The sequence below is a fragment of the Aedes aegypti genome, chromosome 2 (assembly GCF_002204515.2).
Source record: "Aedes aegypti strain LVP_AGWG chromosome 2, AaegL5.0 Primary Assembly, whole genome shotgun sequence".
Lineage (NCBI taxonomy): Eukaryota > Metazoa > Arthropoda > Insecta > Diptera > Culicidae > Aedes > Aedes aegypti.
In genome coordinates this window covers 303966139-303980628 of record NC_035108.1, presented here as the reverse complement: position 1 = coordinate 303980628, position 14490 = coordinate 303966139, and the positions used below count along the sequence as shown (strand labels likewise).

Sequence of the window (14490 nt, the reverse complement as noted above, 5' to 3'; positions counted from 1 at the left end):
ATTAAAGAACTGTTGTCGCTTACAGAAACTTAATGCTAACTGACAGCACACTAGAGCACTTCAAAACAACTAACTAATATAAAAATCAAACGAATGAACTGAGAGGTGTCAAATTTATTGCGTTAGATTCAAGCCAGACGGTGAATAAAAACGGTAAACACGATCTTTACATTAGCGCCTGTATTGACAAATGCTTGAAGGTCCGAATCAGAATATGTTCCCCTGATAACTGTTGAATGTTTGTTAATTGCCATAAAATAACCAAATAATTTGTGAAAGTCCACAAATAAATTCACTGTCACCTTACAAAGGTATAACAATCGAATGATTTAAATAAGCACATGGTTTGTCACGTGGTCAAATACTCTGAAAGTAGGCAAATTTGAAAGTTAATTAATTTGTTCCGATATATGTTTGTGCAGTGGAATGTCTTCCAACCACAGACATCACATTGTTAATGTTAAATGAACATATTACATTAGAAATGCCCTTCAGGTATCAGATCCTCACCTATGAAGACAGAAACTGTACAATGTCGACTCAAACCAATCAAACGTTATAAGAAAACTAGTATTTTACGGAATTAGCTTGGGAACACCAACATTCAATACGAAACCATGTCATCTCGTAGGGCTAAAAGGGTGACATTCACTTCACAAGGAGTGAAAGGAACGTTACAAATGCAATGTTGTGAATTGACCTATATGTTTTGTGATTTGTTTGGTTATGAATTTGTCCTTTACATTTTGATTTATTAAATTCATGAACATTTTTCCAGTACACCGTATACGAATATATGTATGTGCTTCGACTTAAATCCAATAAGAACTCAGAAAACCCCTCGTTCACGGATTTTACCGAATTTGTCCCAACAAAAGAGTTGTGTTGCAAAACTGAGCTCAAATTCAGCCATATTTGTTTCACACTATCTCCGGCACCCCCACACAATCAAAGCGTGTTTTGATTCGTTTTACAATCAGAGGTAAAGGTGTGCTCATCGCGCAGGCAGACTGAGCTTCTCGCTGAGTGCCTTCGGCACCGCTTTGTCGCGCTCAGTTAGTAGCTCAGCCAGAATAACATCTCATTAAGCGATCCCACTGCAAGGAAGACCTCTTCTGTACTATCTATATACTCTTCGTCTCGCCAAAGTGTACTCGGTCCTGTCTTTCGGTACTACTACTCGGAAAAAACGACGGAATACGCAATTTTCCGCTCGGTGTCTCATCGATTCTAAGTGCGTCTCGGACGATTCCGGTCAATTTGCGGTGTTTCAACTTGGGGAAACTGGAGTTTTGAGGTTTGTTACGTCGTCGTCTGCCTTGGCCGTCGCCGTCGCGTACAGTTCTCTGCCGGAGTTAGGGAAGGTCCTGTCTGTCGGAACTTGTGCCGCCCCTTTCCGGTGTCTGTGGCTTTCCGTGAATTTCGCGTTGGTCGTGGATTTGACCGCGGAGGAAATTTGTTAGACTCGGAAAAGAGTGAGGAAAATTTCCCTTTTTTCTCGTGTTTAGACAGTGAGTGTTTTTTTTATCGAGGATCGTGGAAGAAAATAAATCTTAGGAGAAAAGAAGAAGGCGAAAGGTCTAGTGGTGGGTGCTGAGAGGAGGGGTAGAGGCATTTTTGTTGTGTTGGATTCGGTGTTGGAAAAAGTAAATTCAGTATCAAGCGATTATTTTTCCTATTTTGTGTGAGTGTATGTATGGATCGTGCGGAAAAATTCAATTGATTTTTCCTATCCTTTTTTTGGTTAGTGGTGGCGTATGTGAAAATATTTTGGTTTTCACGGCTCCCAGACTTGTGGCGGCGAAGAGTGCGCTTACAAGTGTGCGTGGGATCCAATGTTTGTGTTGCATTGCACCGCGGCAGTGTGGTCAGCGGTGGAAGCATTCCAGAAGATTCCAGTTTGGCAACACTGCTCTAGAACATAATATTTTGATTTGGAAATTATGCAATTTGTTTGCATTCTAGCTGTGATTGCACATACGAGATTTTCCATATCAATGCCTCCACGGCTGGCAACACTGCTGAGAAATAATTTTGATTTTATTACGAATAGAGTATCGTCTGAATATTGGTAGAACAACATCAACAAAAACAAATCCACCGAAAACAAAAAGTGCTGCTTTAGTTATCATCAGTCAACAGTGTGTGAATCGTTTCAACCTTGACAAAATTTTCTTCGACTGTGCAAAAAAGCGAAAAAAAAAAATACGAAATAGAAAAAAGTGTTGTCTATGTCAAAGTATATTTCCGTAACAAGTGTATGTTCTGTGACAATTTCCATGCTTTCCTTGACTAAATCCCAATTGGAAGTCCCCATCAAGTGTTGTGAAAGTGAAAAGTAATCAGTCTGGGAGAATATTCGGAATTAAAAATCTGTTGTACAAGAAAATTGTGTGTTATTTTATTATTTCGGTTCCGAATGTAAGATCAATCTATTTCTACAAACAAGCGAGCAAGGATTTCTTCAACTTTTCCTGTGGAATAGCATGCAAATAAACCGCAAAGGTGAGATGTTTGTTTCAATTGCAACTAGAATACCAATCACTGATTTATTACTCCAGTAAGTGAATGTAGTTTGGTCAATGTTATGTTTTTGTTTTTGTTGCTTTCGTCAATACCTGTTGTGGGCCTTTCGAATACCAACACATTCGAATGTGAGTGGCAAGCATTTTTGTCAGACTGATGGTATGTCGAATGAAAAACAAAGCTTGTTATCTGCAGTCGAGGGGAAGCGTTGCCGGTTTAAAGTTTTTTTTTAGTAGCAGCTGTTATGTATGCACTCCTTTGGGAACAAGTGAGCGCAAGTGTGTTCACATGCAATATTAGCAAACCATATATAAACTTTGGGTTTCAATTATTTCGATGCTGTCATGAACTTTGTACTTTTATTAAATACAGTTGAAGTACTAAGTCACACAAAAACATTTGGAAATATAAGTGGTAAGATCTACAAGCGTAATCGTTATTTATTATTATTATTTAACGAGCTACCTAAAGCCTTAATGGTAAGACTTAAAATCTAATAGCACACGTTTAAAAAAAATCAACGAACGAACATGTCAATACTAATAGCTTTTGCAAACAACAACATACAAGAAAGACCGAACTATGATGACATGTACAACAAGGCAGAACATGACAGGCTCTCGAAAAAAATTCTATCTCCTTCGGAGCAAATGACGGAACAAATTGAAGTCAAACAAAGTTGCAATTCTGTTACAAACTCGCTGCATGCCATTGATAGCACCGTGAATGCTGCAATTTGACCGCTGTATCGTCAGTCGCAGCACAGACCTGCTCCTGGGAGCACGAGGTTAGACATTTATGTTGATTTTATCCAATATGTACCGAAAATCAATACGCCCCTGAAGTACGTCCGATAACAGTAATGCTCTCGTCGTATCTCGACGAATCGATAGTGGCTCCAGATGGATCAATTGGCAACGACTTTCGTAACTAGGCAGATAAAAAGGATCCAACCAAGGTAATCGTCACAGCGTATTTCCCAAAAACCGACGACTCGATCTTCAAGACGCAATCCACGTAGAACAGACGATCCTCAATGGGGATTTCAGACAGCAAATGCCCGTAAACTTCTTGGCTGTTCGGAAGATGAACCTAAGTGCTCTGGCGGCTTTACCGACGGCGTGTATACATGTTATTTGAACGATAGCTGTGCATCCAAGAGCACTCCTAAACTCTTGACAGATTCGTTTGATTTCTTTTCCTGACAATGAAGTTTGTGCACTATGTGCTGCTATTTGTGGGAAAACGAAATTACTGAGGACATCGACGGGTTCACTAACATCCGATTCAGAGTACACCAATCCGCCAAGGCATTTAGCCGTCGGTGGAGAAGATAACAGTCTTCGATGGAACGAATACAGTTTGAGGCCATTAACTAGGTTCGCATAATTGAAATAGATCAGGAAGATCAATGGCCCCAAATGACTACATTGCAGAATTCCAGATGTAGCAGTAAACGAAGATAAATAACAGTCTTCTTTGACGACGGCCAGGTGACGACGGGTAAGATACGACTGAAGCCATTGGATAAAACGGCCATGTATCGCAAGCCGATCAAGTTTAGCGACAGCTACGTTATGATTCAGCTTGTCGGAAGCTGCAGTCAAATCTATGTATATATCGTTGGATTCAAAGCATTTTGTTATACAGTCGACTCTTCACATCTCGATATATCTCCATATTTCGATGATTGCTTCGGTCCCTTGATTCTGCATAAGATTTCTCTCTTCATATCTCGATATCCTCCTTATCTCGTTATCTCCATATCTCGATGTGTTCCTGTTGATTATTTGTTTCTAAATGTCTCTCCTTATGAGTGAAGTGATTTAGAATAATTTGGAAACTCAAAATGAAGTTTGTTTGTTTATTATTTTCCTTGTAACGCAGTGATTTTCAATCTAGTGTTCATAAAATTAATGTTCTTTGTCTCGATCTCTCCCTATCCTGATGGTCCCTTCGATATCGAGATGTGGAGAGGCGACTGTACCTAGTGTACCATGATGGCTTCAGCGTAGCGTCACGACATTACCGGGCGTATTTTAGAGCAACACCTTCGTATGTATTGGGTGATACTTCTGCAGTTACCCCGAACCTTTAGGGTCGCCAGGTCCTCTTTCATTGCAAACTGCCATGGTCTTCCACGAAGTCCTCTACTTGGTTGCCTGCTGAATATAATTTGACCAGCTCACTGATGTCTGCCGTGTTTGACACGCTCAATAATATTCGCATCTTTGTACTCTTTATCCAACTTGTGATTTATGCGTCTGTGCCACATACCATTTTCTAGTTTCCCACCGAGTATTGTCCACAGAACGTCACGCTCGAAAACACCGAAGGCTTTCCGGTCTGCCTTTATCAACGTCCACGCTTCGTGTCCGTAGAGAGCCACCGGAAGAACCAATGTTTTATACAGGGCCAATTTGGTTTCCGTTTGCAAGTTGCGGGACCTAAGCTTGGCTTAAAAGGCCCTATTCGCAGCCACAACACGACTTTCACTTCGCGGGAAACGTCGTTGTCACATGTCACAAGTGTTCCAAGGTAAACAAATTCTTCAACAACTTCGTTCTGGTGCTATTAATGGTCAGGCCAATCCTCGTGTTCTCTCTCTTCAGAGGCCTCTTCCACTGACTTCCACTGAGATCTCCTAATAGCACCCTCGAGTGCAATGTTGAAGAGTAAATTCGAAAGTGCGTCTCCCTGCTTCAACCCGTTTAACGTGACGATTGAGGTTGACACCTCGTCTGCGATCTGAATACTTGATTTAGAACCATCCAGCGTAACACGTTTCAGCCTAATTAATTTCACCGGAAAACCATGTTAAGACATTATCTGCCACAGCTCATTGCTTTTCACTGAGTCGTACGCCGCCTTGAAATCAATAAACAGATGGTGAATCTGCAAGCAATCAGGGAATTTATCTAGGATCATTCGCAAGCTAAACATCTGGTCCGTTGTCGAGCGGCCCCCACGAAAACCAGCTTGGTATTCTCCGATGAATGACTCCTCGAGCGGTCTCAGTCTGTTAAATGCGCGACAGAATTTTGTACGCCGATTTCAGCAGGCCAATTTCTCTGTAATTGGCACACTCCGGTCTGTGCCCCTTTCTTGTACATTGGGCGTATGAGGCCATCCAACCAGCCGGTGGGCAATTCTTCCTTCTCCCATACCTTCAGAAGTGCTCGGTGAGCCGACTGGTAAAGCTGCACACTTCCGTGCTTGAGAAGCTCGACCGGGATCTCGTCCTTCCCAGCAGACAGTTCATCAGCTCGCTGATAGCCTTTTCAACCTCTCCTATGGTCGGTGGGTCCACAGCTTGATCGTCATCATTAATGTTCATCCTGTTTCTCGCTACATTTCCATTTTCCCCGTCAACAATTGCTGAAAGTGCTCCTTCCACCAGGCAGCCACGGCCTTTAGTTGGTCAGAAAATTCCCTTGTCGATCATTGCACATGGCGGGCACTGTTACGGTCTTGTGCCTCGCGCCATTGATTTTTGCATAGAATCTCTGCATATCTTTCCTGTTCATGCTATTATGAGCTTCAGCTACAACACTTTCTTCGTGCTGCTTTTTCTTTCTGAGATGTTTTCGCTTTCCTTCGGCTCTCGCTGCCCTGTACCGTTCTCTGTTCTGTCGAGTACCGGCCGGATTTCAATTGAATTCTTATCAAGTGACGTGATAGATTTTAGGAAGTGTGGCAAATCTAAAGTTTACCAGAAGAAAAAAGCTTTGGAGTATGACGGAACGGCCAATATCTGGATAGAGGAAACCATTGCTTGATTTTTCTCACTAGATCCCCGGCATATTGAAGTCACCTAACACGATAACATCGTCCTTTGCTTTGGTAGCTTCCAATACAAATTTGATCGACTGACAGTGCGTTTCGATGAGTTTGCGATCACGTTTACGATCAGGAGCAATGCACAATACGCAGAGAAATAAGCTTCGATCATGGAGTTTAATCGAAGTCCAAACCTGCTTCAAGCAGATCCAGTAGGGACTTTTGACATTTTTCGTTTCAAATTTAGAGTTAACGGTTACTAATACGCCTCCACCTGTTGCTTTCCGGCTGTTGTCTGCGTTACAGTGGAAGACCTCGTAAGTGTGACCGAATCCAATCAAGTCTCCGCGAAGACAATTATGTCGTAGCAATGATCGGAAATGGCCACTCGAAAATCGTCAATATTGCTATACATATTCTATGATTGGTCGGATGGGCCTTTGGGCATGAAAAACCTGGAATAGCAGTCAGGGCATTCTCGTAGAAGCTGAAAGCAACACGTATTTCAGTGCGAGAACAGCTCAGCGGAGGGGCGGTATACTTGCCTGCCGATGGGTTTTGGAAGACCTCTTCCTAGGCACCACCACAGGACCGGGACGGCTGCATGTCGCTGGCTGGAGGGACTCGACTGTGGTGGGCAAGTCAGAGGCTTCCAAGAGACTGGGGGTAGGCATACATCCCGGTGACAGGAACGAAGTTGTACAACGGCGGGAATCATTTCACATGGATGAACTTGAAACTACGAATATTTAAGGCAACAAATAGTTCATGGAAGTGGTATACTTGCATGGTGATCAGGACGGCTTCAGATCGCTGACAGGAAACGATCGACTGTGATGAGCGAGTCAGAGGCTCCCAAGAGGTAGGGATAGGAGTGCGTCCCGGTTCAATAGAACGATGTACTTTCCTGTATTCGAATTTCGGAAGTCCTTTTCCTCAAATCCACACACGTGACGGCTGCAGATCGCTGGCAGGAGGGACTCGTCGGTGTTGGTGGCTTCCAAACCACTCTTGGCTTTGGAAAATAATTCCATCCCATTTATCCGCCTGCATTCATGCAACACGCATGACATTTATTGTTCGTGGAAGATAACGAGCCATGAACGGAAACAAGACACCCTTTATTTAGCGTCGATCACTGTGCGTCTACACTTGTAACATTCGCTGACCCACTCCCGTTCTGATTCAAAAACAGAGGCGAATATTTGTTTTTCTGTGCTATGTTTGCAACCAGAGTGGTGTTAAATGGTTCAATCGATAATAATTAGGTTGTTAAAGGCTGCATTACCAGAAAATATGAAAGTTACTACCAATTTTATGCAAAACAAATCACTCTAATGGCTCGATACTGCTGCAGTCTGTGAGAGTTGCTGCTCTTGAATGTTCTCGTGCTACGTACCAAACGAGAGAGTGAATTTTTACATTCATAGGGCTCTCCGAATACAATGTGTCACAAACTGCTATGGTTCGCGAACTATTACATTCTCCGAATATGGTTCGATCGGCTATTAGGATCAAAATCCAAACACTGCACTATTCCGCTGTCACTCTGACGATTGTTCGGTTGATTTTTGGCTGGTTTGCAAGCTCACGAAAATATAAAAATGATCTAGTTCACGGTGTATTTTTCCTTGTTGACGAGTTCATGTCTGCTGTTCACGGATACGAGAACGGATTTTTTCTGTGTGGATTGTGCAGATGTCTTGAGCGATAATTTCATCCCCACTTTAAAGGTAACGAAGTTGAGGGTAACTGGGTCTTTATCTTTTGAAACCAGTTTCACGACTTTGGATTCCACCTCTGAAGATAATCCCATAAAATACCTAACAAAATTGGAGACATCCACTTCGAATGTGCAGAGATCGAAAGCAGACAAATACAGCCAGCACAACTCCTCCGATAGTGAAACTTACCAATTCGGTGTCCGTTTCGGCGAGTTCGCGGCTTAACTCGAACTTCTCATTCGATCTAATCTAGAACACGGTGTATACTTCATAGGTGGGGTCGGTTTGGTGTGGAAATCCAACGATTTGTTTCAACTCAGCGATATCGTCCTTGAGAGATTTAAGGCTAAGTAGCCCGTCATTCGTTTTGGCAACAATGATGATTTTTTAGCTTGCATTTCAAAGTGATAATACTCAGCCTTGTTAGTTTATATTGACTTGAAAAAGTATCACTGTACGCGCTAACATGCATAAAGTATGCTGATACTTTTTCAGGTGTGTCAGTGCAAAAACAACTGTTTTTCTTTGATTCGAAATCGAGAGATGAATTAGCAACAATCATCAACGACACGTACAAATTGCAATGACGGCCTACTTCGCCTTAATGGATGAACATTTTCGTTAGAATAACGTGATGAGATTTAAATTAATTAACTCATTACGCGTTCGAATCCCAGCCGAGCACGTAGATTTTTTTTCATAATTTATCCATCTTTACCACGCGTAATGAGTTAATTAATTTAAAAACCATGCGGATTGGATTACCGAACAGCTTAATACAAGCGTCAATTTATGTTATGAGATTTTCCGAAAATGATCGCTAGTAAACAAGTCAGCACAACCATCACCCATCCAGAATACGTTTCTTTCATGAGCCTCCTGAACATCGTTGAAAGAATGAACCATCTTCACGCAGATGAAGTGAAATGAGTGCCCGTAATATCCTCGAGAAATGAATGGTTCCGCATTAGCGATCGTTTCTTAACTCTTGTTGCAAGCCATTACAGTCGGAATAACTGTGAAACAGGACGAAAAACTGTTGATTAGTTGATAGCTTTTGAAAGCTGTATGTATAGACCCAGTAGTATCGAAAAGTAAAGCTAGATGAATAGTTGAGATCAACAGGCATCTCAATCATCTTACAAATCCATGGAATACAGATCAAACTGTAAAATATGTGACATTTTAAAAGCTATGAAGATCTTGTATGAGACCGTTTTTTTTCAGACTTCCTTGGACACTTTGAAGAACGTGTCGGTGTCTTAAAAAAACAGTGGAGACTTTGGAGTTGTCTGTTGATGTGACTCACAAGACCTATATTCCATGGATGATTCTACATCATAGTCCAGAATTATATTACCCCGGATTCCGATTCGGATTGACCCGAATGCCCCACCGGACAACTCATGACGAATTCGATTTTCATGGGGCAAGATCATTTAAGATAATTCTTCATTCGGGGTCAAGCACTTGGCACTTATGTAGTTCGCGGTAATGGTACATTCGGGATAATGGCATTCGGGGTAAGGGAATTCGGGGTTATGTTGTAGAATTCTCAATTTGAATAACAATAGTTGTGCTGTTCTAGTTTCTTGTAAACAAATTGTATAGAAGTCGGTCATTAGAACCAGAACATATGAATCAATGTTTCTCGAGGCTGAGCATTAAATGATTATAAAAAACGGGGAAAAAATGTTATTTATCAGCAAGAGAACAGCTCTCAGTCAGTCTACGTTTGGAAATGTCTTGAAAACTTCCTTGAATCCAAGCTTAGATAGCAAAATAGTTTTTTTTTATCGATTTCATAACATTAAGCTATTTTATTTTATTTTTTGCTATTCGACGAAAATTAAATTCTATAATAAAATAATGTGTTTGCTTGTTTCTACAGAAAATTCAAATTATCTTTCTGTGTATGTGATAACGAGTTTTTAATTGTAATCCTCTAGTTGTATCAGGAATCCCATGCATGAACAATATCGATTATATTTGTGACTGAATAATATGAGAGAAAAGTTTTCTCCGGGCAAAAAAAAAATTATTACAAAGATGATAACGATCAAGCTTTACAAAACTTACTTTAGGTAGTTTTTAAAGATTTCATACATAATCATATGCGCTGTTCATATGTTAAGAATCGGCATAATCCAATCATAGCACTTAGGGTTAAGATTTGGAAAATTTTCCAATTCTAAAAAAGCAGTTTTCTCCCGAACTAACAACAAATTAAGAAACATAAAACAGGATGTCAACTCAATTTTGAAAATAAAATTCCCTTTCTTTCCTGACCTTCCAGTCGTTTTTCAGAAAAAAATCGAACCACTGAATTGATTAATTTGCACCAAAGACGAAGTAAAGACATAGTACTCAGGTTCATAATATTCAAGTACCACTTCTAATACTTCATTTGGTCTCTTGGTACTACATAAGGTACCCGCAGTACTTTTCATGGCATTCTAGGTTTTGATCAAAGTGTTATAAACTTTGAGCAACTACAACAAACATGGAAGTCTTTGTTTCGTCTTTGTTAGAACCGTAGTAATAACGATATGTACAAAATGATATATATCTGAGTATTTCTGCATATTGTATATTTTACGTTGTAGGTCATAAAAATAAACTGAGCAAAAGTTTTTACATACACCCGATTCTGTTTTTGCACGGGGGATGCGTACTGTGCAAAAAAAGTTTTCAGTTCAAAATTTCAAAAACCGTGCAAAAAAAGTAACACAATTTCTCGACGTTTCATGCAAAAATAAGGTTTTGGCGGAAAATTTTGTATGGAAACTTTTTTTGCACGGCCGTGTAAAAAAATCCGTGCAAAAACAGAATCGGGTGTACAAAGGTATCAACCGTGATAATTATAATTAATTCGTTTACCGCCATATCGGTCTGTTATGCTCGAAGTAAGAGGGAGCATGGAGAAGAAAGTAATAATTAGCCCTCTTCAACATCTAATCCAATTTTTCTCGCCGTTCCCTTACGGTACCTATCCATCTAGTATTCATTGCTTTCTTCTCCATGCTTCCTCTCACTTCGAGCAAAATAGACCGATATGCCCGTAAACAAATTATATACAAAAGCTAGCACTACCACTAAACACTTGCGCTAATTATAGAATGTAGAATTCCCTTCGGAAATTGTCTACCTTTAGGCGTATTACGCTGTTCAATGCAGTGAATCAAATTATCATCAAAATAGGGAAAGTGTACCAGTTATGGTCATAGTGGTTCCCTATTTGGCCATATGTGAAATTTTGATAAATTTCACATTTTAAATCTTTTTGAATGCTTTAACATTAAGTTATATCTTAAATCTAACTACTACAACACACAAAATTTTTCAAAATGTGAAAACATTAAATTAATTACGTATGGCGAAATAGGGAACCACTATGTCCATAACTGGTACACTTACTCTAGACAAAAAACAAACAACAAAGCAAGCTCGCTCACAACCGTTTGTCGCAACTGTTGCGGATAAGGACACAATAAAAAGTAAAATTGTCATGACAATCACAGAGCGCAACATTGTTGCAACCTTTTCAACTCGCGATTAATCAGTTATTTTAAACACAAAACCAAATTTGTTTTATGGATGCTGCTTGATAATGTGTCGATGTTTACCAACACGAAGAAAGTTCTCGAAAATTGCAATGCGAAGCCCACAAAATCTCTGCGCACGTGGTGATCGATCTTTGTCATATTCTGTTCAAGTGATGATAAACTCATGTTGCGGAATAAAATTGTTGCAGCAAAAGCAGGAGGTGACAATGTCTTTGTTGCTGCGTGTTGGGTGACAATTGATTCACTGGTTCAATGTGATTTTAATTTTAGAATTACCGTAAAATGGGGTGAACTTGATCACTTTTGAGCGATTCTGTTCTATAATCCCAGAAAGGATGCGTGTATTATCATCCAAATATTTTTAAAACCTGAACTGGTTGAATGTTTATCGAATTATACAAACGAAATGCTTACGAAATGTTATCAAAGTATCAAAAACCGTTTTTAGAAATTATAAAGTGAAATCTTTGATTCCGGGGTGAAGTTGATCAATTACTACGACAGGTTTCCTGAAATAAAGAGACATGCTATTTACCAAATTTGGGGTCACTAATCTCGAATCAAGGCTCAAAAATCTTACAACTTGTTGATAAATCGATCAATTTCAGAAATGAATTACAGAATACACCACATTAAACGCCTAAAGGTATGCAATTTTCTTTGATGTTAGCAACTCGCACTCAAAAAGAACTTTTTTTCTCTGAAAATGAATTTTTATCCTCGAAGCAAATTTAAAACTGGGCTCGCAGAACATATCTGGAATGTATGAAACAGTTTATTTAAATGGTGTCTTTATATAGCCTTGGCGATAGTCGAATGTTTGAAGTAGAACCAAAGAAAAATTTAAGACCTCCATGTCCCTTGCAGTTGCCCAAAATTTTATGGCTCATAATGTAATCTAGAATGCCGTGAATAGTAGAACCTTTCAACAGTTCATCGAACATTTCCTCAAAAATCTGTTTCTTACATGGTATAACTACAGTCAACCCTCCATGAGTCGATATTGAAGGGACCATCGACTCATGGAAATATCGAGTCATGGAACAGCAATGCTATGGAAAGCCGTTTGAGGGGACCATCATACCAACCATGGAATTTGATTTTTAATATGGTTCCATGAGTCGATATCGAGTAATGGAACATCGACTCATGGAGGTTTAACTGTATCTTGAACGACGCACCGAATTTAGAAACATCTAGAGCAGCTTTCAGGTGATGCGATATGACAGAAGTTGTGATAATTGAAAGCGGATCATAGCTCTCTTGGCAGCTCATTAGGTTGCGGCTTATTTTTCAAATGTTCTCAAAACCGAAAATTCGTGTGCTCTACTGAATTCAAATCACATTTATAAGAAACCTCAAAATCTGAGCCAAAAATATTAACATTTAGAGGTGGCGCAAGCGTCTTGGAGGTGAATTTTCAAGTTATTAAAATTGACCTTCAGTGAAGTAAACATAACTTTGTTATTTTTCAACCGATTTTAAAACTTTAAGCATCAATACCTTCAAAATTTAATTTATGAAAGCTTTGTGGAACACCAAATTTGTCTAAAATCAAAGCAAGTTTTAGTTAAAAGTAATTTATTCCAAATTTTTCATAATTTTACTAAAAAATTTAACTTTGTTTAACCATAACTTCATGATTATTCAACCGATTCCAAATCTTTTTACATGCTTCTGAAGCTAAGTTAATTGTTTTCAACCTTCCATACATCACATTTCACTAAAAAAAATGTCTTGACCAAGTTATTCAGCAAAAACTGAACAAAAGCATTTTTTTTTAACTAAAAATGCCAGTTTTTTTTTTCAAATTTTTGCCAGTTAAATATTTTCTCTAAATCTGAAACCGGTTTTTCTTATTTTTTAAACAATTGAGAAGGACTTTACAACAATTTTTAAATAATTTTTAAACAAAAATGTGTTTGCATATGCTAAAAATATATGCACTATTGAACTCGTAATTAAGACAAAATGCTTTACAAATATAAATTTTATATGAAATATGCAATTTCCGGCGAAAAAACTTAAACAATCCAAAGAAATTTGATTTTTTCATTAAAAAAATTATGTTTTTGGGTAGTTTTTGTAAAATAATTAAGTCAAAACCATTTTTTAGAAAAACAGTTTGAAAACAAATAAATTAACATCAAAAACATGTAAAAAGAATCGGAATTGATTGATTATTTATGAAGTAATGATCGACCAAAAATATTTTTCTAGCAAGATGAGAAAAAATTGTCTAAAAGTATGTTTAACAGACACAAGTTTTAATTTTAGACAAATTTGGTACTCTGCAAAGTTTTTATTAATTTAATTTTTAATATAATGGTGCAAAAAGTTAAAAATTGGTTATAAAATAAGAAAATTATGTTTACTTCACTGAAGGTCATTTTTAATAACTTGAAAATTCGTCTTCAAGACGCTTGCGCCACCTCTAAATATTAATATTTTTTGCTCAGATTTTGAGGTTTCTCTTTTAATGTGATTTGAATTCAGTAGAGCACACGAATTTTTAGTTTTGAGAACATTTGAAAAATAAGCCGCACCCTACAGCTCATACATGTGGGCAGTGTTGGGAAACTCGTGAGTACTCACTGAAAACTGCAAACTCACTCGCGAGTATGAGTTGTACAGCTTGAACTCTCGCGTGAGTATACTCAGGCGTGAGTTCAAGCTGTACAACTCATACTCGTGAGTGAGTTTTTGACTAACACTAACTCACTCGTGAGTAATTTTACTCACTTGAAGTATAGTAAATATTCTGTAAGCTTGCGAATGGCTTAAATAAATAATAATTAATAAGTAAGGCTGTTCTTGTGGCGGCTTTAATCAAATGGTTAGATGATTTTTTTTTTCTGAAACCATTTCAAGCACGAAAAACGTCATTGTAATAT

At 38.7% G+C, this 14490-nt stretch overlaps 1 protein-coding gene across 15 annotated transcripts in view; it reads left to right on the top strand.

Annotated features, from left to right (window-relative positions):
• Positions 1-1077: 1077 nt before the first annotated feature.
• The window catches only part of LOC5574500 (nuclear receptor coactivator 2), a 567167-nt gene continuing 553754 nt past the window's right edge, over positions 1078-14490 (top strand). For 9 of the 15 annotated variants that reach the window (XM_021845571.1, XM_021845575.1, XM_021845568.1 and 6 more), the window contains exons 1-2: positions 1078-1586; positions 2054-2505. The gene's annotated coding sequence lies outside the window, so the exon portion shown is untranslated. Of the gene's footprint in view, positions 1587-1626; positions 1647-2053; positions 2506-14490 lie in introns of those variants that run through there. The other 6 variants (XM_021845564.1, XM_021845563.1, XM_021845561.1 and 3 more) reach the window with 6 other exon arrangements.